General features: G+C 44.9%; 1 protein-coding gene across 5 annotated transcripts in view; it reads right to left on the bottom strand.

Moving 5' to 3' along the window:
• Positions 1 to 15,311, bottom strand: part of Tshz3 (teashirt zinc finger family member 3) — a 75,436-nt gene that overhangs the window by 43,553 nt on the left and 16,572 nt on the right. The window contains exon 1 of one of the 5 annotated variants that reach the window (XM_006539965.2): positions 60 to 165. The exons of 3 other annotated variants lie outside the window; for them this stretch is intronic. The gene's annotated coding sequence lies outside the window, so the exon portion shown is untranslated. Of the gene's footprint in view, positions 1 to 59; positions 166 to 15,311 lie in introns of those variants that run through there. One more of the 5 variants, XM_006539963.1, reaches the window with a different exon arrangement.

Below are 15,311 nucleotides of genomic sequence, written 5' to 3'. Positions count from 1 at the left end.
TACACTCCACCTGCCCTCACCTCACCACACGCCCATTTACTACCTACAATGATTGCTACCTAGAATGAAGCCTGCCACCTTTGGCTTTTGCTCTTCTTCTTCTTCTTCTTCTTCTTCTTCTTCTTCTTCTTCTTCTTCTTCTTCTTCTTCTTCTTCTTCTTCTTCTTCTTCTTCTTCTTCTTCTTCTTCTTCTTCTTCTTCTTCTTCTTCTTCTTCTTCTTCTTCTTCTTCTTCTTCTTCTTCTTCTTCTTCTTCTTCTTCTTCTTCTTCTTCTTCTTCTTCTTCTTCTTCTTCTTCTTCTTCTTCTTCTTCTTCTTCTTCTTCTTCTTCTTCTTCTTCTTCTTCTTCTTCTTCTTCTTCTTCTTCTTCTTCTTCTTCTTCTTCTTCTTCTTCTTCTTCTTCTTCTTCTTCTTCTTCTTCTTCTTTCTTTTCTTTTTTATTTTTCTGAACATCAGACCTGAACATCTGAGGTGAAAAGAGCACTCAAAAAAAAATCATTATAAACTTCTCCTTCCCTGTTTCTTTCATGTCTGGGTCCCAGGTGGTACGGGGAAGCCTCCAGGCACCCATTGAGCAAGGGGGCCCGGCCATATTGACTGGTTTGTGTGTGAACATTGGGCTGAAGGACTGTAAAAGCTCCCTTTACCAAAATCAATTCGAAGACTCAAAACAATCTATTGAAGAGTTTTGCAGCTAGCTTTTAAACCACTTATAAAAGACAACACACAGGAAAAATTAACCCCTGTGGCTCTATTAGGAACACTATAATAAATGTACATTTAAAAGATCTATAAACACATATTTATCTGCAAAATGTTCTTGCATAAAACTGTTATTGAAAAGGCTTTCGTTTTATCTTCGTGTTATTGTAATTTTATTGAATTGCTTATTCATTCTTTGATATTGTATTTTAATGGTGTTATAAATCTGTTTTATGTCTGATAGGAGCCTCATTGTAAACTGATATAACAGATAATATGGCAATTCACCATAAAAATTCTAAACCAAAAATGCAGATCAGAACGCAAAGAAGCACTTTAATTCATTCTTGGTTTCTTTTCATTTTATTTTTTAATTATTTTTCATGTGCTGGTTGCCATCTGTTGATAAAGGATGGTTGTGTGAAACTCACTGTACAATACAATAGGAACTTTTTTGTATAATTCTATTCATAAAAAATGATAACAGTATAAAGGCATTAAGCTCTTCGAGACTGCGGATCATTAGCAAGTTCATTGTATAAACTGATTTAAATTAGTCACTTTTGGAACAAAATCCCTTTTTTGTAAAATATCTTATTTTGGGTAATTTTTAGTATCATGAATAAAAGAACAAAAATTCCCTCCGCTTTCTCAAATGTCGCCTATTATTTTTATCCCTTTATCAAAAAACAATGCAAAGCGATTACGATAAAAGGTGGTGTCAACATGTAAAACAATTATGTCATAATCCCAACTACGGCTTAGAAACTTCGAAGGAAGTTGACTCAATAAAAGTATCCTTAGTCTCCATCTCCAGATGATAAAAACCTCCATTATTGGGAGGAAATGATGTGGTGACCTAGGCTGGAGCAAATGCCTATCCCCAGGAGCAGGCTGCGGTATACCCACCGGACCTGCAAGCCGCTGCCAGCCTGGTGCCACGGCTAACATCCCTAAGGGGTCACAGCTCACTCTGCAACAATAATCACATCCTCCAGCCCTGAGAAGCTCTCGGCCTGGGTGTGTCCACCAGGATCTAAATCGGGCATCAAGATTGTGTCCTGTGGAGAAAAAAAAAATCAAACCTTTCACTCCCTGTGGGGGGTTTAAAAAAAAAGACCCAAAAGACTCTGGTAAACTCTGGGTCGCCACCTGACAACGTAGCAACAGCCACGAAAACAAGCAGGCTATGAATAGCAGCTGCCAAGAGTATGTACGTGGCTTCAGAAAAAGAATGTTATAAACAGAGACGCCTTCTAAGCTGAAAATACAGAAAAATGATGTCCCCCACCCCACCCCAGCCCCTATGAGGATTTTTGCCCATTGTTTTGAGTAGGTAAAGTTTCTGTCAGGAATTTATAATTATTTTTAATAATTATTAGTATCGCGATGTGAGACACAAACAATCAGAGCACATTAAAAAACGAAAGCAACAAAGCCTATCTCCAGCATCTCCAAAGGTTGGGAAACTGAAGCTCAGCTTACTCTCTCTGGTTTTTCCTCCCCAAGGCTTTGGTCTCCTTAGGTAGCCCAAACTGATCTGGAATTCAAGATCCTCCAGCCTCCCTTTCCTGTACCCCAGATAGCAGATAGATGGATATGTATCCATCCACATGGACTCCAGTCTCCTATTCTGGTTGCTAAGACCCTAGCTGCTGGAGTGGGAAGGCTGGCTTCGTTAACTAGCTGACGTATATGGACTCTGAAGATGGAGCCCCCGAGACCATACAGCACGGTCTGTCCTTTGCATACCTCTTCTTGGCAAAGCCAACAGCTGGAAGAGGGAGCAGGAAGACTTATTTACTAAACACCCTAAACTATGATGGAGTTTTACAGGGCGGCTCAGAGATCAGAGCTGAAGGCTGGAAATGTAAGCTCTGAAGGACAGGTGTGAGAAAGCACCCTGAAATGCCGCTTAGGTAACAGAGGGTACACGGATGCATGAAATCAGTTCCCAGGGTGTGCCTGTCTGTAATCCCAGCTCAAGCCCTGCCTGGCATTCAAGGGAGACCCTGGAAAGAAAGACAGAGGAAGAAAAAGTGGGGAGGAAGCAGTGGAAAATAAACAGAACATTGTATGCAGGTTGTTCAGCATAATAAGGAAACAAATACCTACAAACCAAGTCCTCAGCCAACTTGAGAATCAAACACAGGGCCTCTCTGGGCTCCAATGCATGAACCTCCACTCCTAAAACAACGATCGTTTTATGTTGCTTTCTGAGATTCCTAAAAAATGACTGTCCGGCTGTATGTGGTCTTTGGTTTGCTTTGAATGCTCCTGTTTCTCAGACCCATTCATCTTGTGTGTAGGTCCTTTCTTTATAATGCTTTTCAATATTCCATTGTGTGAATATCATTTTAGGTCCTTAAAAAATATATATGTGCTGTGCTGTACCTAATAACATAGGCTTGCAAGCCCAACTACTCAACAGGCTAAGCTGGAATAACTGCCAAAGCAAGACCACCATGGCCAAGACTGGTGGCTCAAAGCCAGCCTGAGCAACCTAGTGGGACTCACCTCACCAAGTTAAAAGAGAAACTGAGACACAGCTCAGCACATGCACGGCACAAGGATTCAATCCTCAGCAGTAGCCACCATTTTTCCTAAACCCCCCAAAAGGGGGGGGGGCAACCGAAAGACAACTTTCTGAGACCATGTGTGAGGTAGATTTGTTCTATGCTCTGAACCCATCTTTAGGAGATGTCTGTGGTGTTCTCCTCGGGGTAGCATGTTTTCTGATCTGGTCTGCCTTTCTTGGATAGAGGCATCAACTCAGGATGACCTCAGTAACTTGCTTGATGGCATGCTATAATGAAGTCATGGCCAGATGCAGTTCACAGGCCTGTTCTGGACCACACCACCAGAGTCTAAAACATTCCTAACTTCGGGGCGCTGGATCTGGGCGGATGAGAATGACAGGTTCAGCGGGGCTACGGGTCTGGGTGTTCCCAGACCATTCAGAGTATTCGCATCTCCAGCTGCAAGAGCTTACTGAGTCTCGTGCAGTGTTGTGTTCCCTTCTGGAAGGGTCCCACTGAGATGGCCAGCAAGCATGGGGAGCAATCAGGATACCCCGTTAGCAGCCTTAGGATTTATCCTCTGTGGCAGAAGGTTTCCAAAACTCGAAACTGGGCTGGAGTTGCACTTTTCAGTTCCTAAAGGATGTGAGGAGCTGGTACTGAAGGACACTGCGACGTGCACACACAAAAAGAATACCTGATAGTCCATGCCCTCAGACCTTTGCTGCCTGTTTAATTCTAAGGTAAATGAACAAACCCGAAACATCATTCTGATGTAGAGACAGGTAGGAAAGGAAAGTGCTCGTGACGAAGGCTCGCATGTGCCTGGCGGTGCTCGGCAGGCAAACAGATCTTCAGACAGTTCACAACTCACCAGTGTGATGCTCCTAAGATACTGCCCTGGATGGGTTTTTTTTTCCATTTGTTGGTGGTTGTAGTGGTTATTTTTTATTTGTCTTTGTTTTTTCTCTAATAGTCTACCTATGCTGCCCAAGCCAGCTTTGACTTGGACCTCCTCCTCCCTCAACCTCCTCACGGCGAAGTCCCAGGTGCCATCCACCATACTCAGGTACTAAAAGTGCTTAAAACCTTAGCCATCTAGTGAATGTATTTCTGGTCCCTCTGAGTAAGACCAGTTTGGAGCCTCTAGATTATCTTGGAATCCCACAAAACCCCACCGATACCAAAGCATATACCCAGGGAAGCCCGTGGTGGCAGAAACTCAGGCAACAAGGTTAAGTCCAGCCAGCGGGAGCTATGTCCGCCTCACCTCCCTGTGACCACGGGCCTGTGTGAATGGAGTCGCTTTCTTTCCACACAGTGGTGAAAGTGGGAGAGCTTTATCTTTGAATGAGTGACTAACGGCTTCTCTTCTGCCAGGCCACCAAGTGTCTGCTGCTGCACCCTCAACGCTAAGCCTCAGTGTCTGGCAGCATAGGTCTGCTGTGAGAACTTTGGAAAATACAGGTGCAGAGGTGGCCATAGAGAGGAAATAAACTTTCACATTGTGACCTGCTCCTTTCCTCCTACTGGAACACATGCATGTGTGTGTGAGACCTGTGCATCAGACTGACAACCTTAGTTTTGTTCAGGCAATACTGAATTGAAAACATGTGGAAATTGTTTCAAACACACGTCCTACTCCTTAACACCGAAACGAGACCATTGGGTGACTGCCTATCCGCAAAACCAGAAGCCAAAGCTAGTTCTTCTATTCTGGCTGAGAGGTGCCCACTGCTACACTGCTACTGGGCCCCCTAGACCCTCCTGGGAAGGGTGTGTTTGTGAGCCTCTGCTCCAGTGTCTTGGCGATCTATTCATTGATGTGGAGGGCTCTACAAATGTCATTATTCAGGGAGCTCCTGTAAAGAGGTCTAATTATTAAACATTAAATGTCTTTCAGACGTCAAGACACACAAGGTTTGCCAGTTAGGACCAAGCAGGAGGCATCAACACACACTATTTTTCTTCTTTATTTTCATTGTGGTTTTTCTTGTTCACCCTGTGAGGATTCAGTGTCAGAGAACTCTATGCAGTTGGTTTATGATACCCAGGTGGCTTCTTGCCGGCCGGCCCCTTGATATGCCCTGAGAAAGGGCCACATGCAGATCACAGGAAGCTGCTAAGTGACATGCCAAGGCAGAGCTACTGCAGTCTCCAGCCCAAGGACAGAAGACTCTATGCAGTCACCTTCCCGCCCCGTTACACACCTAGGGAAGGTGTGTTCTCCCACACGGTGGCGGAGGCTGCAGCTGTGGCTGTGCATCTGGACCTGCTGTTCCCCCACACACGGCAGCGCAGCAGGCTGCAGATGCTCCAGTCTTGTCTACCTGGGGTTCTCCTCCCAGGGCCCAGCAGGGGCAGCCCCACTGCACCGCACTGGTGACACTCAGGCTGACTCAGTAAGAAAACCCTCCCGAAAAAGGCCTATGGGACACGGGCCACGAGGGTCACCCTCACCACCACACTCGGGTGTCACCCACCGTTGAACACCGGCTCTCTTCTAGTGCGCGTGTTCGTAGTGGTTAGACCCTCGGAGGTCCTAGTGCACAGGGCCTCCAGGAAGCAGCACACAGCTTGCGGCCACCAGGAGGGTGACCCATGGTACTTTCAAAGCATTATAATTACAATTATTATTATTGTAACTACTATTACAATGTAATTTAGCAGACTTGCGAGTTTTCTGTAATTAGAAACTAACTGGGGGGACTGGAGACATGTTGCTGGCCTAGCATGTGCATGCAAGGCCTTTCATTCCATTCCAGGCACCACAGAAAGGGAGGAAGGAACGAAAGGAGAAAGGATGGGAGGGAGGGAAGGAAGGATGAAGGGAGGGATGGAGAAAACTGAGAGAGGGTTAACATACTTTTTATTTTAAAATAAGACAGAAAAGAGAGAGGGGTGCTAGGAATGGAAGCTAAGGCCATGTGCACACTACTAAAGAACTCAGCTCTCAGCTCCATCTGGGGTTCGAATATATTTTCATTTTTCATGATTACGGTTTGATTTTCCAGAATGGAATCAATGTAGTAAGGTCTGAAACAAAATCAAAGCACCAAGCCCAACAGTCCCGACACAGTAAGATCACCCCAGCACTGAGGCGACCAAGGCAGAAGCTAGCCTCGGTTCAAGGGCAGCCTGTGTTAGATAGTGAACCTCTAGAAAAAACAAGAAAGGGGGAGCAGATGAAGGAAAGAAGGAAGGGGGGGAATCGAAATGTATGCAAACCTCCCCCCCCCCCCATATAAACAAATGTCACGTTAGGAAAGCTGAGAATGTACATTTACATTCCCCGATTTCTATGGTAGCAAGCAAGGTGATATGGTCTTCAAATTCGATCCGAGGCTTAAGAGACTGTGCATCATTGCAATGTAGCTTTATGTGCCACAGTCTTCCAAACCCAAAACAGGTTGTGGTGGGCAAGAACTCTGAGGAACTCACGAGTCCCCAGTTAGGAGGTCCTCAGTCTGGAGCCTAGTACCAACTGACCTGTGGGCACATGGAAGCTTCCCGAAATCTGCCCACACAGCATCCTGCCCCAAGTCTAACATAGCAGGCCCCCGGGTTCCCAAGCCGCAATCTTATAATGATGAGGTACCCCTGTGGTATCCAGGCCAAGTCCGGGAGTGGGGGAGTACATTTTAAAATGAGAGAGTCCTCTAGGTACAGTGATTCAGAGGAAGCCAGTGATTTTTTTTTCATTTTTCACAATTCCATGAGTGGAAAGTGAAGGAACCATTTTCATATGAGCAGAGATTTTTCTCCAAGGAACAGTTAGAGAAACGCTGATACCGTGTCTCGATACATTTTACTAGAACGCCATCAATTACATAAAAACACAATTAAGTCACTCTTTCAAAACCCTTAAATATTATTCAGCCAAAACCCAAAAGGACTTTTGCAGCATTCCACGGTCGTTTTCTGAGAAGCTCCTGGCTGGAGACAGCCACCTCTGCAGTACTCGGCAGGAACTCACCTGGCTGTCTCGGCAGCCTGGCTTTCTAAGCACCCTCAGGTAATGGGGAGGCCAGTGGAGAAGCCTACCATGGTCCAGCCCCAGAGGATCATGCCAAGGTTTCAAGCCAAGGTGGGAGGAGCACCATGACAACTTACACTGGTGTCTTTCCCACTCTTGATCTTTTCTTGTCCGTCAAATGAGACCATCTGTGTCACAGACAGTGAACTTAAACCCATCTGTAGTCACCCAGAAATGTAAACAAACAAACAAACAAACAAACCCAAGGACTTCTAAAGTTAATAAGGACATTCAAACTTCACATCCAACCCCTCCCCCACACACACACACATATGCACATATACACATACACACACCTTTGAAACGTATGACGATGTGCTGAGCCCATATTGAGCCCTAGGAGGGGGGGTCTCTGACTGCAATCCTAAACTAAGCTGTGGATTGGGGGGCTCCAGGAACACACAAGCAGGCGGTGATGGGAAGCAATAGTTTTGAATACATTCTTTCAGGAGCTAAACTAATCTCTGCTAACAATTTTGTCTGTAGTGTTCTGTCTCACAAAGAAGGGCCTTCTCTATGGTGACGTAACTCAAATGTTTATTGATAGAGTTACTCGATGCACTGGGCCTGGTGGCACATGCCTAGAGTCTCTGGAATTCTAGGCGCTGAGGCAAGAGAATGGTGGGTTCGAAATCAGTTGTGGGCTGTATAATGAGACCCTGTCTTAAAACATTCAAAAACAAAACAAAACAAAACAAAACAAAACAAAACAAAACAAAACAAAGAAACAACTCATGCAGCCATAGTGAGGTCCTGGCAAGCCAGTGCTACATAGTGAGACCATGACTTTAAAAAATAAATAGAAAAGCAACATGCTTTTAAAACAATAAATAAATAAATAACGAAAAAATTAAAACCAACAAAAAAACAAACAAGCAAAAAACAAAATAACAGCAACAAAACACCCTATACATAGGAGTAATCGCATACATAGGAGAGATCTCATACACGGGAGTAATATGCCACCATTAAAAAGCAAGAGACAGCTCTACACCATACATATTATACATAATATAATTCAGATAGGACGATAACAATATATTCCCTATTTTATCATGAAACCAAATACACATAGCAAAGTTGAAAGCTGATCAATGGACTCACTACACAGACCCCAAATTCCACATTTCACTTCATTTGCTATATCACTTACACATCTGTCCATACATCCTGCCCGTGAGTTGTAACTTTATATGTGTAAAAATAAATGGTAAGTATATATATGTATGTGTGTGTGTATATATATATATATGTATATGTATATATATATATATATATATATATATATATATATATAAGAGAAAGGTACAAAACAGAACATATCTGCATGCTTATGTCTTCAGAAGGGTGTGCCACAAACTGCTAACATCCCTAAGGAGGGACACATAGAACTGGGGTTGAACGAAGATTTCTCCATTAATTAAGTGTCCTCGAACTTATTTAGATTTTCTATCATACGAATTACTACCTTTATAATTAAAAAAAAATTAAAATGCATTTAGTTTCACATAAGGGGAAACGACTGTCAAACTGTTCAGGGCCTTATATATGTAGCTGCTATAGAGAAGACCTATGTACAAACAAGCCTGGTGTGTGTGTGTGTGTGTGTGTGTGTGTGTGTACAGCTAGGGATGCACAGATGTTCTGAGCTGCCGCATCAAGGGCGGGGCTGACCTCTCTGACGTAGCCCAGCAAGCCGTGGAGTGTGTGCCTCCCACACAGGCTAGTTATTTAATTTCCAGGGAGGCTGGGGAAGCAGCGGGTTTGTTGCTGTTAGGGAGATGGGAGAACACGGGCTGCATTAGGAAAGACGGCTTCAGCCAGCACTCGTAGCTCTGCTGTAGGAGTGCCTGCATCTTTGACTCTCTCACTGTAAACAGTTACTCAAGTTTAAAAAAAAAATCCTTCCAGACTCTCACACAGCCCTAAGTTCCAAAGGACATCTTACTAATATGGACCAGTCAGCACAGGCAGGGAAACATGACAGTCCAGGCGAGCAGCATGGGCTGGCTGTATGTTCGATACATACAGAAGGTAACCTGGAGGGTATGCCTGGTGTTAGCAGGGGGCGTTCCTTGCCTAAGCTCTGGTGCTATAGCTCTCGGCTTTTTCTTCCTCTTCCTCCTCCTCCTCCTCTTCTCCTTTCCTCTTCTTCCTCCTCCTCTTCTTCAATGTCAAGAGTCCAAAGCCATTAGAAAAAAATATAATTAAGCGTCTCGGTGAATGATGCCACTAGTCAAATACTCAAGATGGGGAAAATGGGTCCACAGTAACCATTTGACACGTGTTAGTAAAATTCTTTCAGATCTGTAACTATACTTCCTAGGGGCGAAACCCACCAGCTTTCTACTCACGCCAGAGGATGGCGAGGTATTTCCATTGTGTTTTCCACCGTGGGAACCATAGCCCACATTTGGGAGAGAAAGCAAAATGAAGAAGTGAGATAATTGAAAATGTGACGAGTTCTGTCGACACGTCAGGATAAACACGGGAAGTCCTTACTTGCATGTGCATAAAGACGAATTTGGTCGCTAATGAGGAGGGAGAAGGGAACTCGTGAGCGTGTGGCTTCTTCCTGTTTGGAAACATGAGCATAAAGCCAGTGGCTTTCAAATTCCCATTTTAGGACTAAGATTGTGAAAACACCGACTTCAACAAAGCCGTATACATACTTAATGCACACACGTGTACACATATATAAGAAGCAGTAGAAATGAAAGTGGGTCAGTGAGTTTACTTAAAAACAATAGTTTGACAATATGCATGCAATCAATACATGGTCATGTATTTTAAAAGCAGAGAAACAAAAACCTGCAAACCTCCTAAGCCTCAAAATCTAACACAGAGAACGAAACCAATCATACTGGGAAACAAATTAAGGAAAATGAACGGCTAGAGTCCGTTATTTGCTTAATGGCGTTCCTTCCCTGAGTTTTACTGGTGCCCCATCTCTAGTTGTGCGTGCAGACCAACACATCTGCTGTCGACTCACCAAGGCATTTGACAACATCATTTCAGAACCTTTAGCTACCGAGCTATCAATAATTAAATGCATTCAGTTCACACTTTGTTCTTGTGGATACCAGCTATTTATCTCTGTCCTCTGAAGAAGCTAATGGTATAATGGGCAAAACATCAAGAATAATTAAGAAAACATCGCTATAAACTCTGTCAAAAGAAAGAGAACTTTTGCTAGGCCCTCAGACAGAACCCCTGAGTGGAGGACCCATTCAATCCCAGCATACCTTGCTGAGAAGTGGGAGGAATAAATTCAATGAGCAGTTAACTCGCTCAGTCCAGGGGCCTACAGTCAGTAGCACTAGCAGCTGCTTTGAGTCTGTGTTCTGGGAGAACCCAAATGTGTTTGAATAACATCAGAAGTGGAAAGAGGGCCATGTGATCACCTCCACCTGGCCAAGGTAGCCCTTGAGGGTCAACTCCTCATGTGGAAAGGTTGCAGAACCATCTAGCTCCTGAGACCCGGGTCCTGTCTAAGTAGCTCAACCTGTAGGGCATTGCACCTTTACATAGACAAGGTTCCTTTGCACGACTAGCCAGTATTGAAACACCAGTATTGAAACACAATGTCTCAGTAAAATCACCAATAACGGGTCCCTCTTTTATTAGTGGAAACTGCCTTATTTTATATCCAATAACAAATAAAAGAGGAACTTGTAGAGTTTATTTTTTATGATAAGAAGTCAGGCCTACCTGGTATACAAAAGCTCCATCTATGAAATTATATTTTAAAACAATCACGATTAACTGCCATACCATTTAAACGGTGTGCGTATTACCAAATAAGAATAAAGAATTATCTGCAACCACAGTCACAGGAGACAGCCCTGAAGAGGCAGGCTTCAGATGTGTCAACTTTCTGTATATCCTTTCAAAACCTTTATTTCAGTTGTCACCTAAATGCAGTGGCTTCCAAACACGTCTCACCAATCTCAGCCTGAGACTGGAGGATCCACTTCTTGTAAGAACTATGTGTGTGTCTACATTTAAACTTCCAGACACCACATTTTTGGATAAGCCAGTGGCCCTGCTTTGTCATTAAATCCAAAAAGGCTCGTAGGGTTGGTGGGCCCATCTACCACAACATAAATGGGAATCTTATTAAGATGCAGACACCACACCGGACTAAAATAAAACTAAGGAAGGAAGAACAGACCCATCTTTGTCACCACTAATTGTCTAATTACTTCTTGGTTTGGTCACCTAAGCTCGGAGCAAGAAGGAAGAAACGATGGTCATTTCTCACTGCCCAGATGAAGGTACCAGGTGCCTGCTGCACCTTATGCAGGCAGAGCTTAAGTATCAAGAAACTACAATGAGCATCTTCCAGGGTGCGGGGAAGGAGGCGAGACCTGGCAACAGGCATACCCTGCAGTTTTCACACATGCACACACGCACACGTCTGCTGAATGCAGCCAGGGCTGTGGCACCTCTGATTTGGGTCTCAGGGTATGCACCAGGCTCCTAGAAACTCACACAGTATACGCAGGAAAATAGTTTTTAAACGATGCCAACGAAACGGCGACTAATGGTTGTGAACCTCTACCGAGGCTTTCGACTTTTCACTTCTGGAGGTGAATTATTTATAGCTGATCACTGCTGTTACAGGCTGGTGTCAAAACTCAGGTGCAAGCTGGCCGAGTTCTGGGTTCAGGGACACCCTGCTGCGCCATTCCCTTCCTGCCTCTCTGAGCCTTAACAGCTCCCTGGTTAAGAGAATTAATTACACGGTCCTTCAACCTGGACCCTGGGTCCAGTCAGAGGGAGATGGCAAGTCAGAAAGCAAGTATTCTTTCCCATCAAGCACAAACTACTCCTTACTCTCTCTCATAGGAGAGGAAGAAGAGCAGAGACACAACTCAGAGGAGGAAAAACAAAAAGAAAAAAAAAAGAAAAAAATTCCATTATAGCCGACTTCCCGGAGCTCCAGCCTCGGATATGAGTAATCACAGAAAATGTAACATCAGCTTTTCTTGCTTTCCTTACATGGGGTTCCTCCTTTATTTCCTTTCAAAAGGGGTCAAATTCTCCTCTGTAATTCAAAAGAGCTGCTTCTTGGTTAATAAAAGGGTGTCCTCTCTCTTTAACGGCTCTGCTTTTTCCCCCATCCCCGGGAAATTTAATATTTTGGGTCAAAAATAAAACTTGCAAGAAAAAGAGGGGGAAAAAAAAGAAAGAGAAAAGCAAAGAATAGACCTCAAGCCCCTGAGCTGCTTTGCCTTTGAGGGCTTCCAGTAAATCTCTCCCACTAGCAAGGGCAGATCTAAGCGAGCTGGAACTGCCTGCAGGAGCCTCTGGAGGCAGCATCCCCGAGCTGGGATGTGCTGCATAAGCACAGACCACTGCGGATGCCTGAACACCCAGCGCCAGCCAGTGGGTACCACTGGAAGTCAGGGGGTTCACAGCATCCAGGCCTCTCCAAGGGTCTGCACTGGCCACAGCACAACCTCCTGGTTGCTCTCCAATTCCCTCGTACCCTCTCTATGACCTAACCTAGCAAAGGGGGGGGGGGATGGGTAGGGGGAAAAAAACGTGGGTGTTATGATGCTGTGTGGTCTACACATCCCTCTGGACTGCAGACATGAATGAGCTTTTTACAGGAGGCAAAAGGCCACTTGAAATTGAAAAAAAAAAAATTCCCTACTCTTCTAGGTCCTAAAGCATCCTGAGCAGGGAATCTGGCCCGAGACACATCGAGGGATGATCAGGGATGGAGCCTTCACGGTAGCTCCTTTTGGCAGGAACAGAGTCATCTGGAGAAGGTTGCCTGGCAAGAACACACACAAAAAAGAAGAGCCCAACTACCATGCTGGCTGTGCTGAGGGGGTAATGAGGAGTGCAGGCCTTTGCTAGAGATGGGCTGTGTCTGTTCTCTGACCACTGAAAGGGGAGGAGATGACCTGGACTGGGACTTTACAAATGTCTCTGCAGCCAGAGAAGGTGGCCCAGGCCTGTCATCCAAGCACTCTAAGGCCGAGGCAGGAGGATTGAGAGCAAGAGCCCTAACCTGAATTTTGGGCTAGTCAGGTGATACCTGATCTCCCAAAGAAATAAACAAATAAAATGAAGGAGACATATCTGCTATGAACCGGAGGTTCCACCTCAGTCTTGGAACTCTTGCCTGGTATGCATAAGGCCCTGGGTTCAAGCCCCAGCACTACAAAGAAAAGAAAATATGTGTAAAAACCTCGTCCACGGTGAAGCATAAATTATTGTTGTTTCACTGATGAATTTAAAAGGGGCATTCAGTTACTTTCATTGCTTAAACTATTAAAATAACTTATTTACTAGGTCTATCACTGATATTTCATATATGCTGTAGTGATTTTTTTAATTAATTAGTATTCACACAATCACGGAAATAATCGTAGGGATAATAGCGTCTGGTGAATGTGACTAAGGTGTCTCCAGAAGTCCCACAACTAAAATCTTCTGGACTGATTGCACGCCACCAGAATAGAGGGAACCCAAGCCTTTCCATGGAGGCACAGGTCCTCTGAAAATGTCATGGAGGAAGCAAACCACATGGAGCTGCAGGGAAGCAGGCCAGCGACCGCATCACCCGTCTCGCTGTGGTCAGAAGCTCCGAGCCCTTCTATCTGCCATTGCCACCTACAGTGGTCAGAGCTGCCCCATCAAGCCGGGAAGCGACAGTCTGTTGATTTTAGTAGACCATCCATTTTCTTTTTGGGTTTTGTTTCCATGTGAGAATACGCAGTACCTTTCCGAAGAAGTGTAGCTGTTTCTAAGATCTGAGCGTTCATGTCCTTCCCCAAGACTGTGTCCCTGGATACTAGAGCTACCACCTCCCCAGGGCAGGGGCAATCGCAAAGAAGGATGATGGAGTTCCTGAAGAAAATATGGCCTGGGCAATGAATTTCCTTCTTCACACTCTCCCACTGCCCCAGTGTGTCTCCAGAAGAAAAAAAAATGGCATTACCATTTACCACAATGTGCAGTCTCTCTGCTTGACGGCAAAGTCACCCTCCCCTGCCAAGACCCTGCGTCACATTACATTCGAAGTACAAGATGACCCTCTTCTTCAGCTGTCACTGAGTCCTGTGCCTCCTGACAACACAAGCATTATAAATTTTATTATTACATCTGGAATTTCATGATATGCTTAACAACTGAATTGAGAGACTCAGCCCAGAATACTGCCCTCCTACCAAGATCCACAGAAGCTGCTAAGGGCTCCTGGGGAGTATAAAGAGTTAACACCCCCATTCTCTACTATACATGGCAGAGGGAACCACCAGGCCAGCTCTGAGAGCCAATCAAACACAATGGTCAGACACTAAATAAAAGTCCATCATCAGATGCAAATCAAGATTACATTTCTTGGAGCTATGATGAGATAACCCATAGATAGATTTTATCTGTGGGCTAGCCCACTGAATCTGGGAACTGAGATAAATGGCCTACTTACAGGGAGCCACTGCGCAACAATACTTGACTCTCACGTGGCGGGGTTGGGCTGTTGGGTAAATTCGAATCACAGGCTCATTAAAGAGTCCCCGGCTCTCTCTTCCTAATTTCACTAGCACCATGGTAGAAGCATCAGGCTGGGTATGGTACAGGCCATCTTGAGCCAGGATTGCCATCAGATTAACCAGCCTGTTCATGATATAATTGGAAGAAAAAGAGACCAAACAAAGCTGAAGGCCATGTTGGGAGTCGGGGCCACGGCAGATTCGAGTGGAGAGCACATGCTCTCCCAAGAGGACCAGAAGCAGCACAGCAGTCTCCCCGGCACCCAACACCTCTGGGCATTGTCAGCAGGATGTGTTGCGATAGGATGTGATGCCAGTGGCTTTCAGGAGCCCATCTCTCTGCTCATGGTCCAGGCAGACATACCTGCTCAATTCTGGGGCCTAGGCCCCTTTCCTTGTATAAGTTAGTTCACAACAATGGAATGTACCCACGTCCGGATTGGTTCTTTACCCTTACCTCTATGTTATCCCTCCAAGCAAATCAACCATACTTCCCACTGCAGAGCAGCTGGCTTCTCCAGGTATACCCATTCTAAGTCACTCG

Source organism: Mus musculus, chromosome 7, assembly GCF_000001635.26.
Source record: "Mus musculus strain C57BL/6J chromosome 7, GRCm38.p6 C57BL/6J".
NCBI classification, from domain to species: domain Eukaryota; kingdom Metazoa; phylum Chordata; class Mammalia; order Rodentia; family Muridae; genus Mus; species Mus musculus.
This window is presented reverse-complemented; position numbering and strand designations above follow the sequence as displayed.